Raw genomic sequence first — 20,919 nt, forward strand, 5'->3', positions numbered from 1 at the left:
TGGATGCAGACCTAAGGCAGCATGGAAAACAAGTATACAGACACAGGGCCAGCAGCCACTTGTAATCAAATGCCGCATGCTCTGGTTCGGGTGGCCCTGAGCGACCTTGAGATTTGCTCACCTCTCCTGGCTAGCAGTAGGTCACTTCGATCAGGTGACTTGGATCCATTAGTTGAGTTGGAACATTGATAATTCTCATATACACTTTCAAGAAGCCCGAAGTTTTCATGTACATTATAATGGTAAAATATACCTTTTGTGTCTTTTTTTTTTTTTTTTTCTGCAATGATGAGATTCAGAATTCCTTTTTTGAGTTTAATGACCTGATTGTATTAAGAATAATTGTAATTTTATCCCGAGCTCCAGCCAGTGCAGTAATGATATGTAAACCTCCAGATAGAAAGTCTCCGTTCTCATAGAGGTGTGCTTTGAAATCTACGTAAGAGGTTTATCCGCAGAGGCAGCGGAGAGGTATGAGACAAGATAATCTCACTCTTGAGAGGATGACTGCCACTGCTGACTTATAAGTTCCTTGGATCTTGCCGTCTAAAACCGATAGGCGTAAGGTTGTGAGAAATTAATGACTAATGAATTTAATCTTCCTAGATGGTGCAGTGGCTATTGATGATCATAGCTGAGAGTAGGGATGGTCCGAACCTGCCGAGGTTCGGATTCGTTTGGACCATACCTAGCTGAGAGTAGGGACCATGGACAATCTCCATACAAGAGAGTTCCGGGCACCTAAGGAGAAGATTCCACCTTCTAGACTTTTGCTTTTGTGGCAACCAGGAGATAGAATAATCATGCAATGTTCCACTGCCCTCCTTGACCTCTGTATATAGCTCTCACACAGTTTGATGGCTCAGAACTGCTGATCCTCCCTTGAAAGCTAAGGGCCCTATTACACGGAGCGATAGCTCAGTGTAATAGAGACAACGATCAGCTGATGAAACAGTCATCGGCTGATTATTTCTTTAGGTCAAGACCTGAAATCATTGGCCACTGACCACACGTCGCTATGTGTATTAGCGATACACAGTTGATGGCTGACAATTCAACAAACAGTATACATTACCCATCCATGTTCCCGGTGTTCTCCTGCCCTCTGCTTCCTCCTTGGTCCAACGCGCTGCAGCTTCAGGGCAGCCTGTCAGAGCTAACAGGAGGCTCAGTCAACCAATGGTCACAGTGAGCCCGGCCAGTGATTGGCCGCATGCGCTGCAAGAGAACACTGGGAACGTGGGCAGGTGATGGAAACTGTTTGGGCAAGGGCTGCATGGACATTGCTAACGATGTCCGTGCAGACCTTGCTAAATGATTATGGGTTGTGTATTAAGCCCAGTAGACGAGCGCCAATCTGGCAGATCTGCGCTCGTTTACAGTATTGATCAGGCTGCCATCGGCCCGTGTAATAGGACTTTGAGAAAGAACCCTGTAAGAACAATGGCGGTGATATCTCAGAAATACATTTCAAGATCTTTTATTTTCTCTTTAGTTTGGATCCATCTGAACATTTTGCTATATGGTGTATATTATATTACACACTTGGGGAGCGACTGGCTTGTTTATTCATTTTCTTCCCATATCAGTTATCTGATAGTTTCTTTTAAACGTGAAACAAGAGAAACAATATAGATCTTGGTGCAGCTGTCAGGATAGGCCGTCTCGCCGCACTCGGAAACACTATCCCCCTATCTTCCAAGACGCTTGTAATGCGGAATGCATAAAAATTAATTTCTCAGAGTATTTCCAAAGTCGAGGCTTTATTGCATAGTAAACTGTTCTGTATTGCATCCTGTAGGAATTCGGCAAAGCTATAGCTGATTAAATTTAGGGAAGGGTGGAAAATAAAAATGTAAAATATCAAGGCGCTAGAGACGTGAGCACTGTAGAAAGTATTGGGATGGGATTTGGTGAGTATACGTATTTTACAATGTTTATTATTAAAGTATGAAGTGAAAAAGGATATTTGAAACCCCACAGCGTGCTTCAAAATATTTTTTTTCACTTTCGTGTGGAAATTGCAGTTTAAAAAAAAATCCCATTACTATATATTCTACTACACTTTGAAAAAAAAAAAAACATCCAAACATTTTGCAGTTTTTATACTATACATTGGGGAACACACAGTAAGTAAGCTGATAGTAATTTGTCTGCTTTGCTGTATAGACTGTGGCAGTATAAGTAAAGTCCTCTCATTATAATGAATAACAGCTCTGCTGTGGTAGCAGAATAGTAAGGGCCCTATTACACAGAGTGATAATTGGCCGAAAGAGGTCCATTCAGTTGGTTATCGCTCCGTGTAATAGAGGTAATAGAGACAGCGATCAGCCGATGATCTTGTCTCAGCTGATCGGGCTATTATCGACCTGTCTAAAAGGACCCTTACTCTATGCACACGGGTAAAGCCTATTTCCTACCAAACGCTAAAGAGGATGTAGTAAAATACTTTCTGTGGTGTTTCTATACCGTTTCATTTCGGGCACCATAAAATACATGCACCCTGTCACACTGCCTATACTGGCAATAAAACAAGGAAGTGTTGACTTTAATGGCCATCCATATGTGACATTGATGATCCAGGTCCTCCAGTGCGAAAAATACAGTTATTTGGAGGCTTGCAGCCATGGCTGTAAAAGTGACTATTGCAATAAGTCAACTTTTTAACTTTTGTCCCCTGTTAAGGACATATGTAAGCAAAAGGAATAGGTCAGCAGCCTAAAGTCAGAGGGGAGGGATGTGTAAAAAATACCTTCTGTTTTTGTCATGAAAATTGTATGAACAGTTTGATGTCCAGGAGGCGGGCTATTTAGTGGCACATGGGTCTCTGTGAGCCCCACTAGAGCTGTCCGTTATAGCTGAGAGGAGCGGTTGGGAAAGCTCTCACATCGAGCTGTGGGCACCTAATGGAAGAGGCCCACCTCCCTGACACTTGCTGTAGCAGCAGCCAGGACAACAAAGTGTTTTTCATGTAAGGTATCATTACACTGTCCTACCCAACTTCTGCATAGGGCTGTAAGCAGTTTTCATGGCTCAAATTTGTTGACCGATTCCCTTTATTTGCATTTTAGTTTGCACAGTTGTGAAGCTAATGTTAATCTTTTGGTTCTGTATCTGTAAGTAATGTGACCAGAATCATATTGGGTGTATAGATAACATAGAAAAAGAAAATAGCGGCACTCACCAGATTTACACCTTTTGGGAGTTTTTGCACAATTGTGAACCTAATGTAGCTCCGGATCTTTGGGTTCTGTATCTGTAAGTAATGTGACCAGAATCAGATTGAATGTATAGATTACGCTCTACTAATTAAAAACACCGCAAAATACAGAAAAAGAAAACAGCGGTACTCCCCAGATTTTTTAACTTTGGGAGTTTTTAACCAACAACTTTCAAAACATGGGAGGGGAGTGATCTTACGCGTTGAGTTCACCACAATTTTATATCTGCAAATAGGTAACTTGTATCTGAGATCTATATTAGCTCCGATGCCTCTCAGTAAAAAAGTGGCGGCTTTTATATGACATACCGTTTTTTATAAAACTCCCGCGTCTTTACATTTCAGTCTTCTCATTTTAATAAGAAGTGAGAAGTTTGGAGTCTACATTTCATGTACGGTATGTTGGTTAAGCGTTTCATTCGAACAAAGCTTTTCTGTTGAGTCTTATTAGATGGGTAATTGCTGCGCTACCGCTGGTTAAGGCGAATATTAAATCCGTGTGAGCTTTTATTAAATCATTGATGGAGAGGGAGAAAGCTGATTAAAAAGACATCTGAACGCTATTGTAGTGCTGACTAATGCTTTTTACCGTATGCAAATGTGCAGGTAAGGAACATTCTCATCTTCACGAGCTGAGACAGTCCTAGAATTGATGAGCTACATAGACGGCTGTAAAGCATTATAGAAGCTAGGTCGGCCTCCTGTCACTGCGGTGAGCACCACGCTCACTGGGCTGTAATACACTACTAGTTATATTCGGCCATCAGCCACCCCAGCGCACTTTCATTACTATAGCGGGGTTGAGAGGTTTAATCACACTCCGAGGAGACTGGTTAATTTTTGTTTAAACCCTTAAGGACACAGACATTTTAGGAAGTGATTGTATATATTAATTATATATTTTGTGATACGTGCAAAGTAGCTCTCACACCACATTTACAGGTCAGCGCTTTACTCCCAACTGGTAGTCTTGGAACATGACTAGGCATATATGCCAAGCATAAAATTTCTTCAAAAGGAAAGGCTACACATTTCTTATTGAGTTGAAGTGCGTGTTCTCTCACCAGAGTGCACAAAAAAAGTGTAGCATGCCACACAAAAAAGTGCACAAGGATGCGGTCTATCGCAAGTCCACTCTTAAAAGAGATGGGCCCCCATCACACCAATTTCCCTTCCGGGCCAAAGGCTTCTGCAAAGGTCCAGGACAAATGTCCTCTCTCTCAGCCGAAGCCAAGAGAAAACCAGCACTGCCTACGGCTCACTCCTAGGCATCAACCCAAGTGTTCACCGTTCCCTTTTTCCAATGAAAAGTTGGTTTCTCCCGAAGGAGAACCGGGGGTTCAGGGAGGCAAGGAACACAGCCACACATGCCACCCCTAGAACTCCGGGCAGTCCCCAAAAGGGCAACCGCAACCCGAAGAATCCTTGTGACATACAAACCTGGAAAAGTGAATACACAGTGACAAAAAGAAATAAATCGGATGTGTGCTATGTAGAACAGCCCAGACATCTGGCCGAATCTATAAAAAATGTTCATAACTCTCAACAGCCAGAAGCTAAAAAAAGCTAGAGGTGTTGTGCTCAAGGTGGTGAATGTGAAGTGCATGCTCATCTCTGTGGGATCCCAACCTCAGTGAGTTCAGACCCCCTGGGGGTCACCAGTCCCAGGGAACTTCTGTACCTCCACTCTCAACCCAGTCCAACCCCATAGCCTAGATCCAAAGGGTCATGGCATCTTGGGGAGGCTGTGCTGTCCTACAGCCCACCTCTCAATCACTATTCCATCCTTGTGTTTCTCTGCATACTTAAAGGGGTACTCCGGGCTGGGGTTATTTTTAGTGTACGGCCGGGGAGGGGGTGGATACAGAAGCCGTTGGTCAGTTACCTCCCCAGGTCCCGGATCGCACCACCAGCTGTTGCTTCCTGGTCTGAGCTGTGGCTTAAGACGTGACGTCTCAAGGCAGCTCAGCCCTTCAGCGGTTGTAGTGGAGTCCCTGTTTACTATAAGTTACTACTTTTGCCTAGTGGAAACACTGTTTAAATGATATACTTATGCCCTCCGAAACCGCTGCGTGCGTGAAAATCTTTTTCTTTCAACTGGTTTCAAAAAGTTATATAGAAGTTTAGTTTACTTATGTTTAAAAATTTTCAAGCCTTCCCATATTTATCAGCTGCTGTATGTCCTACAGGAACTGTCCAGAGCAGTAGCAAATCCCCATAAGAAAACCCCTCCTGCTCTGGACAGTTCCTGTAGGACATACAGCAGCTGATAAGTATAGGAAGACTTAAGGTTTTTAATTAGAGGTAAATGACAAATTTATAAACTTTTCTGAAACCTGGTTGATTTGAAAGAAGATTTTCACTGAAGTACCCCTGTAAGTGTATAGGGCTCACTCAAGACTCTATCAACAGATGATTTAGGTTGAGAGGGATTGAGCGTGATAGAAAATCACTGCCTGACCCCTTTGTTATAAGAGGGATAAACTGCCACCAGAGCTGTCTGGCTGCGACTTACCCCTACCCATAGAGAACACAGGAATGTTCATCTGTATGAAGACAAGAGAGATAAATGTTGTTGAGGCTATGTTCACACTACGTATATTTCAGTCAGTATATGTATATTTCAGTCAGTATGTTTCAGTCAGTATTGCAACCAAAACCAGGAGTAGATTAAAAACACAGAAAGGATCTGTGTCACACAATGGTGAAATTGAGTGGATGGCCGCCATTTAATGGCAAATATTTGCGGTTATTTTAGAACAACGGCTGTTGTATTGAAATAATGGCCGTTATTTACTGTTATATGGCGGCCATCCACTCAATTTCACCATTGTGTGAACAGATCCTTTCTGTGTTTTTAATCTACTCCTGGTTTTGGTTGCTATACTGACTGAAATATACGTAGTGTGAACATAGCCCCCAGGTGTATGAATGGGGGGGGTTTGAATCATTCATTTTCATATTAACATTTTCTGTGAGCTGTGCCGCCTTTAACTTTATCCATCAGCAGAGCTATGGGGGCTTGTTATTGCGCAGAAAGAACTGAAGTTTTAACTTTTTTGAGGAACAATATTTTTTATCAGTACTAGTTTAAGGAACTTTTTTTATCAGCACTGTTCTGGAAAACTCTTTGATTACTTCCTTTTTTCACCCGTTTTTGGCAAGGATGAAGAACAAACATGAATTTTTTAGTGTGGGTTGTTACACAAATGACACTACTGATTATTTGTGACATCACCACCCACATTGGTCAGTTGTCTGAGCAGGCGATTTGGGGGGGCCCACACAGCTACTGAATGTTGTGTCTCACCATTTAGCTGTATGCGCTTGTATGCAAGAAGAACATAAAGAGATAAAGAGATAGAAGAATGGATGGATGGCTAATTAGAAAACAGAAACAGCGACATAACTTCCTCTATGTTTGTGGTATTACAACTTGGTTCCATTCTCTTTTAGTTGAACTGAGCTGCACTACCACATCCAAGCTTTGGAGGAGAGTGGCGCTGTTTCTGAAAAAAGGCAACTATGTTTTTGCAATGCTGGAGAACCCCTTTAATTTTTACATGGTTACATATGTGAAATGTAGAAAGTCTTGTCCACTGTTCTCAGTCCCTGTTCACTATGAATAATGTAATAGAAAATACCCTTTATTATTCGGAAATACTTGTCATCTACTGAGGTTCCCTATGGGTAACATAATCAGTTGGGGGCCCACTGAGACTCACTAGCCCCCCCTAGGCTGAACCCTTAGCTATGCCCCTGGTACATCCCCTTTAACCTATTCACATCCATAATGAAAGGAGGGAAAAAACACCAAGATTGTTTTTTTTGTTTGTTTTTAATATTACATATCAGAAAAAAGTGAATAAAAAAACGGTCAAAACTAGAGATTGTGACCTGGACATCCGTGCAGCAATGTCCGTGGTTAAGAAAGGAATCGCTTGTACTATTGATTTCTACAAAGTTGTTTGTAAATGACAGATACACTTTATATAAGATGGAGTATATATGCATATGGGGATATGACATATGGCCACATGGAAGATCACCAGTGGGCACAATATGGCAAACCTGTACCCACCCCCACAAACCGCTGATACCAGTAGATAGCGGCCTTCCTTGTCCTATCCTGGGGTGCTTTGTGCTGCTAATGCTGATATTTTCTTTAAAAAGCTCTCTTGCTCTGTCGGTGTGGTGTCAGAGGGGTGGGACCTAAAGCATTCGTGCCCTAGGTCCACAGCGCCTATATGGTCTTCCTCCACACCTCCCTAGTATCCAGCTACGCCTCCTGGGTAGCGCAGGTGCAATGACAAGGTATCTTACCACAAAGAGCCAGGCCGCGTCATCGCACCTGCGACTCATCTGCTCATAGTGGTGTGGTATAATACACCCCTGCTTCATACTCCATAGATACACTCCACAGTGACAGCCAAACTCGCCATGCTGCACACCCCAGAGCTGTGCATATCATACCGCCATATAACACTTGGGTGGTATAGATGTGATATACTGATTTGTGACGGCATAGAGGAAGATAAACTGGGGGGGGGGTTTGTGGAGTGAAACTAGAAAGGCGATGTGAGCCTAGATAAATAAGTATTGTTATTGGGGCAAGGACACTTTAGGCCCTACCCAATTGACACCATGCCACCTAGGTTGGGGGAGTGAGGTGGAATTGTTAGGAGGATACAGAGGGAGGCGATGTGTACAGCACAGATGACCACTCTAACCCACACCAGTCCTGCAAAATGTAGTCCCCAGAACGATATTCCAGTATAAGTACCCCAGCGTATTATAGACCCCAAGTATAATATAGATCCCAGTATCAGGCCCCCAGCATATTATAGACACCCCCCCCCCCTCCCCTAATATAAGGCTCTCAACATATTATAGGCCCCAGTATCAGGCCCCCAGCATATTATTATAGACCCCAGTATCAGTCCCCCAGCATATTATTATAGACCCCGGTATCAGGCCCCAGTATATTATAGACCCCAGTATCAGGCCCCCAGCATATTATTATAAACCCCAGTATCAGGCCCCCAGCATATTATTATAGACCCCGGTATCAGACCCTGGTATATTATAGACCACAGTATCAGGTCCCCAGCATATTACACACCCCAGTATCAGGCCCCCAGCATATTACAGACCCCAGTATCAGGCTCCCAGCATATAATAGACCCCATTATCAGGCCCTCAGCATATTACATACCCCACTTTTAGACCTCAGCAGATTGTATACCGCAGTTATAAACCCCCAGCAGTGCACTGTAGTCCGTCAGTAAGGAAATAATTCCATAAAAAATAACACGGAGACATTTTTGATTAGAAGAAGCAACGCTTCCTTTATTAAACATATTTGTAGTATTTTATTGGGGAGTCTTACAGGGGTATTGGCCGCATTGCACCTGGACTTGGACCATATAACCGGGACAAATCCAGCTGAAATATATACTTGCAAACTATGGCCGCTAACCCCCCTGTAAGAGCCCCAAGCGATAGGCAGAGGTTCCATATTCTATTACATAATGCGGCTGGCGGCTCTTCTGGCTCCAGTGGAGTGTGAACCCGAAGAGTCACCGCCGAGTGATCCAGAGGAAGGCGAAGAAAAACCCTGGAGATTTCAATCTCAGGGGAAAAAATAATTCCTTCCTGACCCCACAAGTGGCGATCGGATATCACCCTGGATCACGGCTATCATCTGCCTATCGCTGCCAAACCTCACCTATTTATGGGGGATTCTAGGGCCAATGCCGTCAGGTGGTCTTCCTGATGTAGATATTCTTTCTTGCACGGGAAGTCTCTTCCTCCCACAGACTCTCTTCCTCCCAAGGGCAGTCTCTTCCTCCCACAGGCGGTCTCTTCCTCCCACGGGCGGTCTCTTCCTCCCACGGGCGGTCTTCCTGAGCTCCTCTTCCATTTGCTTTCCCAACATCAAAAGCTGAAAAAGACAAGTACAGAAAAAGGGGGGGGGGCTCTTACCTTGTATGTATAAACAGTGTTCACCTGCTTCATGCAGGTTCCTTATGTTCCTGATGCAGACATCTTCCCACAGGGCGGTCTCTTCCTCCCACGGGCGGGCGGCCTCTTCCTCCCACGGGCGGGCGGCCTCTTCCTCCCACGGGCGGGCGGCCTCTTCCTCCCACGGGCGGGCGGCCTCTTCCTCCCACGGGCGGGCGGCCTCTTCCTCCCACGGGCGGGCGGTCTCTTCCTCCCACGGGCGGTCTTCCTGATCTCCTCTTTTAGGCTTTCCCAACTTCTAATGCTGATAAAGACAAGTACAAAAAAGAAAAGAGGGGGTGGGGGGGCTCTTACCTTGTATGTATAAACGCTGTTCACCTGCTTCATGCAGGTTACTGATGTCCCTGATGCAGACTTCTTCCCAAAGGCGGGCGGTCTCTTCCTCCCAAAGGCGGGCAGTCTCTTCCTCCCAAAGGCGGGCGGTCTCTTCCTCCCAAAGGCGGGCGGTCTCTTCCTCCCAAAGGCGGGCGGTCTCTTCCTCCCAAAGGCGGGCGGTCTCTCTGGCGGGAAGACTCTCACCTTGTATGTATAAAAGCTCTTCACCTGCTTCATGCAGGTTCCTGATGCTGATATCACCCCGGAGGTCTGTCTCCCACAGGCGCTCTCTCTACCGCAGGTGGTCTCTCTCCCACAGGCGGTCGTCTATCTCCCACAGGCGGTCTTAGTCTTCTCCCGCTTTTGTTTGAGGCTTTTCCTGCAAAATACAAGCTGGAAAAATAGGGAGGGGGGAGAGACTCTCACCTCTATAAATGAGGAGCCGGACTGCTCAGCCAGAAGGAAGCTGCAACTGAGCCGCCCCAGCCGTGTGAGATTCCTTCTATGCATATACGTCATTGTGATGTCATAGAATGATGTGATGTCACATGGGCGTGTCCGGTCATGCTTCTTCCCAGTAAGCCTCAGCGACATCACACCATCTAGCTACATTTGTATCCAGCTGCTCCTCGTTATTGCGTGGTTACTAGGCAACAGTCAGACTGTCCATAGGATTGTCCCATTAGGGTAACTGCTTAATTCCCTTAAAAACAGAAGATCCTTCGGGCAGTTAAAATCCAATGGGGGAGATTTATCAACCATGGTGTAAGGTGAAACTGGCTCAGTTGCCCCTAGCAACCAATCAGATTCCACCTTTCATTCCTCACAGACTCTTTGGGAAATGAAAGGTGGAATCTGATTGGTTGCTAGGGGCAACTGAGCCAGTTTCACCTTACACCATGGTTGATAAATCTCCCCCATTGGATTTTAACTGCCCGAAGGATCTTCTGTTTTTAAGGGAATTAAGCAGTTACCCTAATGGGACAATCCTATGGATCCTATGGATGGACAATCCTACGATCCCATGTTTGATAAATCCCCCCATTGTTTCCAATCCTCCAGCAACATCTGGAAAGAGAATGAGCCCCATCCCCCATATACACAATGAGTTTGCTGGTTTCCACGTCAGGTTTGGCTAACCTTTGTATCTGTTTCAGCTGGAGATGGTCAGGCCCAGATGTTGTAATAAATGTAAAGGTCTAATGCTGCGTTTACACGGAGCGATAATTAGAAATAACTTCGAAATAAAGTTTTTTTAAAACGATCAGCGTTTAGACGGAACGATAAATTGTATGAAAAAAATCCATGCCGCCCCCTCCAGTCCATTTCACCCAGCATAGCCCCTCCTGTCCCACTCAGTCCGCCCCCCGTCTGTCCCGTACCCCCGCCCCCTCCAGTCTAGCTCACTCAGGCAGCATCCCCCCTCCCGTCTCGGTCAGCCCACCCCCTCCCATGCCGTATGTGAGCCGTTCAAGACCCCAGCACAGTAGGGTGCTCACTGCTATAGTTTGCAGATAGCAGCAGTGTGATTGGCGCTGGGAGCCTGGGTTGAGCTGGATGGTAAAGCTCAGCCCAGGCTCCCAGCGCAGATCGCGTTCTTGCTATATGCAAACTATAGCAGTGAGCAGCATACTTTCCTGGGCTCCTGATTGGCATTCAAGCGCCAGAAGAGTGTCCCCTGCACTGTCCCACCAGCTCGGCCCACCCCCCTCCCATGCCGCTGGGCTGACAGCCTGCTCCCGGCCCGGGACAGTGCAGGGGACACTCTTCTGGCGCTTGAATGCCAATCAGGAGCCCAGGAAAGTATGCTGCTCACTGCTACAGTTTGCATATAGCAAGAACGCGATCTGCACTGGGAGCCTGGGCTGAGCTTTAGCATCCACCTCAATCCAGGCTCCCAGCGCCGATCACACTGCTGCTATCTGCAAACTATAGTAGTGAGCAACCTTCTGTGCTGGGGTCTGGAATGGCTGTCATACAGCATGAGAGGGGGCGGGCTGAGCAGCATGGGGAGATGCTGCCTGTGTGAGCTAGACTGGAGAGGAGGGGGCGGGGGTACGGGACAGACAGGGCCAGACTGGGCGGCACGGGAGGAGGCTATGCTGGCTGAAATGGACTGGAGGGGGCGGACTGGGCGGGACGGAGTGGTGCTCCCAGACCCAGGCGACACCCCAAATGTTCTTCAGCCCATAATTTGCATAGGGGCAATTAGCGATTTTAAGAAGATTGCGGAGGCGCAGAGGAGCGGTTCTAACGGCTATCACCTTCTCAGGTAAAGCGCTCTTGCGGCATATCAGCAGGTTCTCTCTGCAGAACCTGCTGATAGTGCCACTTTAAGCCTATCTCACACATTGGTTAAATCGGTGAAAGACTGTTTACACGGAACGATCTGCGAATTTTTAGCGAACGACCAACGACTATTTGAGAACATGTTCTCCCTCGTCGATTGATCGTTTGCTGGGTTTACACGGAACGATTATCGCTCAAGTGCCATCGTTATCACGCAAATTCGAACGATAATCGTTCCGTGTAAATGCAGCATAAAGTGCATGTATCACAGTGACAGGTGACAGCAGTATATAGATAACACAGACAGGAGGACAGTGACAGGTGACACCAGTATATAGATAACACAGACAGGAGTACAGTGACAGGTTACACTAGTATATAGATAACACAGACACTTGGACAGTGCAAGTCTTTTTCACTGTTCTCAGTCCCTGTTCACTATGAATAATGTAGTAGAAAATACCCTTTATTATTTGTAAAACATTGTCATCTACTGAGGTTCCCTATGGGTAACATAATCGGTTGGGGGCCCACTGAGACTCACTCGCCCCCCTAGGCTGAACCCCTAGCTACGCCCCTGCCTCTTTGACTCCTTGTACCAGAGAATAAAAACATTTTCTACAGCCTGGAAGTACAGCTGGATATATGAAAGGTACTTTGTGTCTCTTTGATCTAACAGGGTCAGCAGTTTGGAATGTGAATTACAGCTGACAGATTCCCTTTAAGTTTTTTGTTGTTGTTGTTTTGCCCCCCATCCCTGGGGTTAAGGTCATTTCATGTGTATTGCCACTTGTACACGAGGTCATAGATGTTTACTCATTTTATCATGAAGACTTTTTTTTTTCCAGTAAGCTGCTTTTATGACCAATACTTTTTATTTTCTCCTTGTACTATGACATTGGTTGTGGGAGGGAATGGTCATTAATCTTGGACATCACTGGGCTCCTTATATTTTAAATGAAGGATTAAGCCTGCGCTGATCACACAGTGGTGCGCTGACAGCGGGAGCCAAGATTTCTCTGGGGACATAGAATATATAGATCTCAATAAAAGAAAATGACAATGTTCGGGCGAGGAGCGTTCCCAGGTCTGCCTGCATCACTGACACCTATGCGTTAGTACCTTGATTCATTGCCACCGGCGCAGCCTGTGAGTCATGGGGCGCGGAGTGACCTTGTCACTGAGGAATGTTAAGTAGGTGTAATTCTGTTGAAGAATCATGGAAGACATGTCCAGCCATTGTAAATTTACAGGACTCACTCACGTCCCGGTTCTCATAGATGGCTGAGATATCCAAGACTAAGGGCCCTATTCCACTGGAGGATTATCGTTAACAATAAATGATCCAAATGACGGCTATTGTGAAAGACCTGAAATCGTTCACCCATTTACATGGAAAGATAATCGTTACTTATGATCTTTCTTGCGGTCGTCTTGTCGTCGCTATTGCGTTCGTCACTACTGCGAACGACCGAACGAAGTCTTATTCAATGCGAACGATTTGCAAACGAGCAACGATAAAAATGGGTCCAGGTCTTATTAAACGATCAACGATTTCTCGTTCCATCGTTAATCGTTAACTGCTATTCAACCGAATGATTATCGCTTAGACTCAAACAACTTAACGATAATCTGAACGATAATTGTCCCGTGGAATGTGGCCCTAAGTTCTAATAAAGGCCTTTAGATTAGTTCTTTGTCATCTTGTACTCTTGTACCTAAACAGTTGTAGCTAACCATGCTGGTTTATCTTTGGCCAGTAACAGGTACAGTATTCACTCTTAAGAGGTCATCCCTAGAGATGAGCAAACTCCGCCCATGTTTGCCTTCGTCTGAACCCGAACTCTTGGCATTTGATTACTGGTGGCTGAAGAAGTTGGATTCTTCTTTAGGAAGTCCTAGAAAACATGGATACAGTCTATAGGCCCTATTACACCAAGCGAATTATCAGTCATTATCACATTGTGTATTACCTACCGTTAAAAGGCAACGATCAGCCGCACAATGTCGGCTGATCCTTGTCTTTCAACATGTTGAAAAATTTTTCAACAATAACAACTATCTGCTGGCTGTAGACCCGTGTAATAGAAGCGGCAGCAGACTGCCACTATCTCCTCTGGGCTCCCCTAATGATCTAAAGATCATCCGTGGAACCCTTTCACAGAAATGAAAGTCCTGTACAGGTTCTTACTAGTGTTGAGCAAGCTTCAGAAAAGTGTTCGTTTCAGCCACATGGCAGCTTGAATGCCAAGCATGGCCGAACCCAGACACACTTCTCAAGTTCACTCAACACTAGTTCCTACCAACACCAGAGGAAATGGGGCCAACTTGGGGTGAATCATTTATCTTCACGAGCCCCTGATCTGTCATTATGGTTTATATGCCCTCTATGGTCATCACAGCGAAGTAAGGTTTATGCAAGGTTTGTAAAAACGTGACTTTGTGGTCTTGCAGATAGAAGAAACCTGCATCTGCTGCTACCCCTGTAATGGAGACTAAGCAAGACCAGGCTACGTCTGGTAGTCAGGCCACTTCCTCCACCTGCATACATAGATGCAAAAGAATCATGTTCCAGTCTCTTAACCATGTTATCCATTAACTTAAAAGGCAATTCAGACAACATGACTGATCAGTCTCTGCCATGATCCATAACCTGGTCTGAGCTTCCATTGATCAGAAGCTGATCCATCATTCCACATGAACAATTACCGCACCCAACAAATAGAAAAAAATCCAACACACTGGATCAACTTTTTGACATCTTTCATGACGAAGCATCAATAGTTGGCAGAATATGCTTTGAATCTGCCTTTATGGCCCTTCATAGACATAAGCCAAATTGTGAAAATAGGTTGGGAGTCCATAAATCACTGCCGGTTATTATATTCAATCAGCATCCCGTAATCCTCAATGTTTGTGCATGATAACTATGCGTTTACGAGCCGCCGCTCTAGGTAAATAGCATTACCATTGTAAGAGAAAGATGGTTTACAATTATGTCAAATTTATTACTGTATTGATTGGAGTTGATTATCTGTCTAGTAAAAGCAGAATGGCCCCAGCGTAATGATTTAATGTTCCGTTATTGATGTCTATCCCAGTGACATAATGCTGCCACAGTTGGCACGCTTTGTACCCCATCGTGGCGTGATTTACATTAAATTGCCTGTTTCCCATGCATCATTGAATTTCACAGATACAAAAACTCCAAATGAGTTCGCAATAAGGGAGCGGCGATCAGGCAGAGCGCTGAGAATACGCCATGGTAATTAGCCAGCGCTCGGCTATACGGGGCGCCTCTCTGCAGCTTCCATTACTTTTTATACTTATGCAGATGATGATTCTGTCGCCGTAATGTGCCTCGGCAGATGTATGCAAAATAACCTATATCACTCCCATGTTTTTCTAACAGCTATCTCTCTCTCTTCTCGCACGTATAACAAAACCTTAGTCACCTCCGAAATCTGGTATCAGAAATAGAAACCACGTAAAATGTAAATTTAGATCTTCGCTTGACGACAAGATGAAAATACTTGCGTCAGTGCTGTCGCAGAAGGGTATGGAGTGTCAGAAAAATCGGGACTAGAAAGAACACTATGGCATATGGCTAGGACATTATGGTTGGTGTTGGGATACAACTTGGTTGCCCGTTCTCCAAATGGCCATTGGAACCCCTGCAATCTGACCCTTATTCTGTGCATAGGAATAAGTGTTAAAAATTGGAACACCCCTTTTCGAAGATCACTGGGGTTGGGGTATAACTCAAAGCAGTGTAATAAAGAAACCCTGTTAAATAACATGATGCATCTCTTACTTGGGTTGTCCTGTAGGGCGTGTAGACATTATAGAAGAATGGGTGCTCTTCACACTTATGACTCCCTGGCAGTGTTAAAAATGCAATCCCCATGGGTGACATACTTATTGACATCATGGCTCTGGGGACCATATCCTTTAAATTTACCCCTCATTTTCACCATTAGTTTTGTTTTATTGATATTTTAGTACCAGGACCTTTTTAGGGTGCAGAATTGTGCAGTACTTTATTAAGGCTGGGCGACAATTTTCATAACTCCTAAGTCATATATTTGCGCTGTGGCTTTAAAATTTTGTGCTGGAGTATTCCATAAGACACAGTGTGCAGATGGACTTTTACTTAACAATACCCTATCATTATTGTTGAGCGGATTTGAACTTTTCAGGTTTGTTCTCCGAACTCAAGGGAGTCCTGGAAAACATGGATACATCCATAGACCATAGGTTGCATGTGTATTTTACCAGACTTCCTAGGGCTGCACCCAACTTCTTACACCAACAGTGGTGTGCATACACTCTTTACATACATATATATATATATATATATATATATATATATATATATATATAATGTGTATGTATATATGTATGTGTGTGTATATATTATAATATACTATATTATAGATGTAGATATTCCTGTTCGGGTTTGTACAGCTTAGAATCCTGCTCTGCTGCCCAATGATCAGTGTAGAATCCATGTAATTGGCTAAATGACTCGATTAGACTTTATCGTCTATTCTAATGAATGTCTATGAGATTTCTCTATTACCATGTTCTTTCTCAGATCTGTGACCTCCTTTCATGGGTTTCTTCCCATTTTCTTTAAGCAATCATCCTTCAACATTAAGATTATAATGGCAACTATAGCGCGGCATGGTTCACTGGGAGCTGATACTAGACAGACTTTTTTTTTCCCACCTGTACGTGAGGATCCAATTTTCTCGATGTCACTTCTGTTCCATATTGTGGCAATGACGTTCGGTTCTGGGCTGATGGGATTGTTAAAATCCTCTCACAATTTACACTTCATTAAAGGCACTGCGGTGGTACTTTTCCATTGTTATGTCTTATAGTTGCCTTGAGAAAATGTTTAGTGAAATTTGTATTTGGAGTTAATGGAGTTATTTTTATATTTTTCTAGAAGAATCTTTTTTTTTTTTTTTTTTTTGGTGGGGCTAGTATATGGTGTACACATGGTGGGTTCCTAGGTAAGTGCCTAAGCGTCCTATTACACGGGCTGACTACGGCCCGACCATTTTAGTAAACATGCGTAGATCTGCTAGATGTTCTGGATCTATTCGACTGCCTGATAATCTGGTAGCAAGGGCTGCATGGACATTTTTAGCGATGTCCATGCAGCCCTTTCCCAAACACCTGACACCTTACCTCTCCCGGTCTTCTCTCCTGTGCACCGCAGCTTCCTGGTCCAGGCAGCAGCAGTTAACAGGCCGCTCTGACGCTACCGCTACCGGGAAGTTGCCGATCAGAGGAGAGAAGGCCGGGAGCAAGGAGAGGTAAGGTATCAGGCTTTTGGGCAATTGTCAGCTGTTGCCTGCACATCGTTGTTACCTGTGCGCCCGACGATTTTAGTTCCAAACCTAAACCAACGATCAGCCGATGATAGTTTCTCCGGTCGATCATTGTCTCTATTACACAAAGCGTTAAATGGCCAAATCGAGCCAATTTGGCTAATTTTCACACAGTGTAATAGGGCCCTAATTGTCGTTAACAATGACCATAAAAATAGAAACCGTAAAAATCAAAGGGTACTATACTGTCTGCAATGACAGGCAGTATTATACTGTTGTGAAAAAAGGGCCTTAAAGGGATATGCCAGAGGAAAAAAAAAACAATTATGTCAGAAAGGTATACAGATTTGTAAATTACTTCTATTAAAAAAATCCCAAGTCTTCCAGTACTTATCAGCTACTGTATTTCCTGCAGAAGGTGGTGTATTCTTTTCAGTCTGACACAGTGCTCTCTGCTGCCACCTCTGTCCATGTCAGGAACTGTCCAGAGCAGCAGAGGTTTCCTATGGGGATTTGCTACTGCTCTGGACAGTTCCTGTCACGGACAGAGGTGGCAGCGGAGAGCACTGTGTCAGACTTAAAAGAAAACTCCACTTCTATATTTATCCCTTGTGCTTACTCTTCATTGATCATTAATGGGAGATCCACCGTTACTAGTCCCAGCTACTGAAGATCTTGTGTGTAGATGATGTTTTGCTCCTTTTACCGTTTCTTTAATATTTTGCATTTCTGAAGCGAAGGTTCCATCGTTTCAATGAAAATGTAAACACAGAATGCCCCTCCCCAGCAGCGGAGTATCTGTTTGTGTCTCTCTCATGGTGTTTCTTATTTGCATCGGCTTAGGATGTGGATTTTAGATCAGACATTTGCTTTGTACACTTTAATGATTATTATTTGCTTTAACAGTAGGCCCCGTCTCCATGGAAACAAGGACATACTTTTATTAGAGAACAGATAAACCCTCACTGGGTAGGCAACATCATATGACCTTATTATCTCTATTTGACTCCTTGTTGAATGTATTTTGCAGCACTTTACATCACAAGAAAGAGTTTATTTATTTTATTATCTTTAAGCAATTTTCTTCTCAATCTCATCCTTGGCATATGCCAGAAAATAACAACCTGAGAACCTTCTTTAAGAGTAAATTGTTCTAATACTTAAAGGGGTACTCTGGCGAAAATCTTTTTTTTCTTTCAAATCAACTGGTATCGGAAAGTTATATAGATTTGTAATTTACTTTTAGTAAAAAGTCTTCAAGTACTTATCAGCTGCTGTATGTCCTGTAGGAAGTGGTGTATTCTTTCCAGTCCGACACGGTGCTCTCTGCTGTCACCTCAGCAGAAATCTAAAATCTTGGCCACTAGGTGTCTCGCTTTTCTGCCATCTACTGTCCTCTGCATGTTGTCAGGGGGGATTTGTCTAGTAACAGAGCAGGACAAGTTATAGGAAGTGTGACCGTAGATTACCACATGTTGTCTCTGAGAAATACATGGGCTGTATACCTGCTATCTGTGAGCCTGCCTGCTGAAGCTGATATCTGCTTTGTTCCTCAAAGGTAAATCAAGGCTTTCCCCTCATCTCTCAGTTTTAACCTAATCTGACTGGTACAAAGGTACTTTGGCATTGGATAACTTTTTATATATATTTCTGCAATTATATAGAAAACCAAGCTCCCCCTGTGTCCTCCTACTGGGGTTCCCCTGAGGAACAATTCCTCCGCCATTTCTGAGAATGACTCTTCCTGAGCTGCTGCCGTGCCTTTCTGTCTGTTAGTGATCTGCAAGCTATTAATTTGAGAGGAGTCTGTTTTGGAAACGTCAGTGGAATTGTTCAATGGGGAACTCAGACTTCGGGGAGCACGGTGAGGTAAGGATAGGCTCTTTATCATTTATAAATAAAAAAAATTTCAGTGCTGGAGGACCCCTTAAAATATAAGGCTCTGGTTGTAATACATTTCTTTTGGATGACTCGTGTCAGCTAAAATCATTATTATTGACTGAAGTAAATTGAAGAATACCGGTCATGGACTTTTAGCAGCGATCATAAATCACTAGCATTAGTTTTCATCATATTGTCAGACACCTGTAAGGATTGATTAGGATCAATAATCAATGAAATAATGTCAATATGTTTGTGTAAAGAATTGTTGAATTGGTTGTACTTCTAAAAAGTCATTTTTTTCAGAAATTTTCAAAACGTTTTATACATTGTATTAGAGAGGACAGAATCTTATTTCCCATTAAAAGGGATGCTCCTATCTTAAAGGGAATCTGTCACTAGCTTTATTACGCCTTACATGAAGGCAGCATAAACTAGTGACAGAAATGCTGAAGATCGGTGTATTACTTACATAATTCTGTTCAGCAGTTCTCCTAGTATGCAGGAGAATAAGATTCTTGCCACACCCCTCCCCCCGCCCTCCATTTGCTGATTGACAGTTGACTCCCTATACACAGCATGGAGAAATAACTGCCAGTCAGCAGCTGGTGGGCGGAGTTCTCTGCTTCTCTTGAATATCCAGGGCTACTGGGCTCATGCACATAATGGAGACGACTACTTTACTGTCCATGTTATTCAGGAGGATGTATCTGGATCAGCTGCACAGAACAATGTAAGTGATACATCATTCTGTTCAGCTTCTCTGTCACTAGTTTATGCTGCCCTGATATAGGGACAGCCTAAACCTACCTCTTTGAAGATCGTAGTACCTCAAGGGCAATCCTTTACAGCAGACTCCTGGTATCACTGATGCAGAGAGTACTATAGTAGAGTCCCATCAGGGCTGCTGCACTTGGTGAAGGGATATGGTCGTATCATTTTAGATAAAATAGTACACGGTTAAGGTGCATAAAAATTGCATATAGAGGGTGTAATAGGAATGTACAACTGAGTAAAAAGAAAAAAGTTTTAGACTATTTGTAACAACAGGAGGATCCGCTAAACCACCGCTAGTGATGGCGTAGGGCTCACCAGGGAGCAGAGTCTACGGGGGCGCTGGTCTTCACTAGTGCCCACTGCAAGGTAAGGGTTGCTGTGGCAGGCGACCCCCCCAGGTTACACCCCCTGGCTTGGCTTGCTAGCGGAGGCAGGTGAGGAGCAACTGGTGGCAAGCAGGACTCACGGCTGAAAGCAGGGCTGCTAGCACAAGCAGCTATCACGGTGCAGGAACCACAGGAGAGCTGGGACCACACGCTAGGAAGCATGCACAGGCGCCAACAGAGCAATCAGGGATATGCACGGATTTATAGGCAGGAGTGTTGAGGTGCAATGTACTGTCCCTTTAAATCTCCAAGAGCCGGCGTACACACGTTGGCCAGTGTAAGATGGAACAGGAGTGCAAAAAGGGAAGACATCTGGGGGGTGGGAGGCAGTGGAGCCACAGCAGCATCGGACCCCTGCACGCGGCTCTGACATATGCTGAATACTATCGTCAGGGAGAGCAGGTGTGGCAGCGGCGGCCCAGAGCATGGGGCACCGCCACAGCCCTAACACTAAGTTACACACATAAAAATAATAGCCAAATAGAGGTTATACAGGATTAGAAAAAGCCACTGTGTGGTATTACAATTCAGTACCATTCACTTTTAGTGGAACCCACACCCAACCTGTGGACAAGAGGTGTTGTGACTGGAAGAAAATGGCCATGTTTTTATTATCCTGGATAACCCCTTTAAAGCGACTCTGTACCCACAACCTGGCCCCCCAAACCACTTGTACCGTCAGATA

General features: G+C 44.4%; 1 protein-coding gene across 2 annotated transcripts in view; it reads left to right on the forward strand.

Moving 5' to 3' along the window:
• Positions 1 to 2,952: 2,952 nt before the first annotated feature.
• The window catches only part of PAG1 (phosphoprotein membrane anchor with glycosphingolipid microdomains 1), a 115,301-nt gene continuing 97,334 nt past the window's right edge, over positions 2,953 to 20,919 (forward strand). The window contains exon 1 of one of the 2 annotated variants that reach the window (XM_069959944.1): positions 2,953 to 2,971. The gene's annotated coding sequence lies outside the window, so the exon portion shown is untranslated. Of the gene's footprint in view, positions 2,972 to 19,739; positions 19,805 to 20,919 lie in introns of those variants that run through there. The other variant, XM_069959943.1, reaches the window with a different exon arrangement.

The sequence above is a fragment of the Dendropsophus ebraccatus genome, chromosome 2 (assembly GCF_027789765.1).
Source record: "Dendropsophus ebraccatus isolate aDenEbr1 chromosome 2, aDenEbr1.pat, whole genome shotgun sequence".
NCBI classification, from domain to species: domain Eukaryota; kingdom Metazoa; phylum Chordata; class Amphibia; order Anura; family Hylidae; genus Dendropsophus; species Dendropsophus ebraccatus.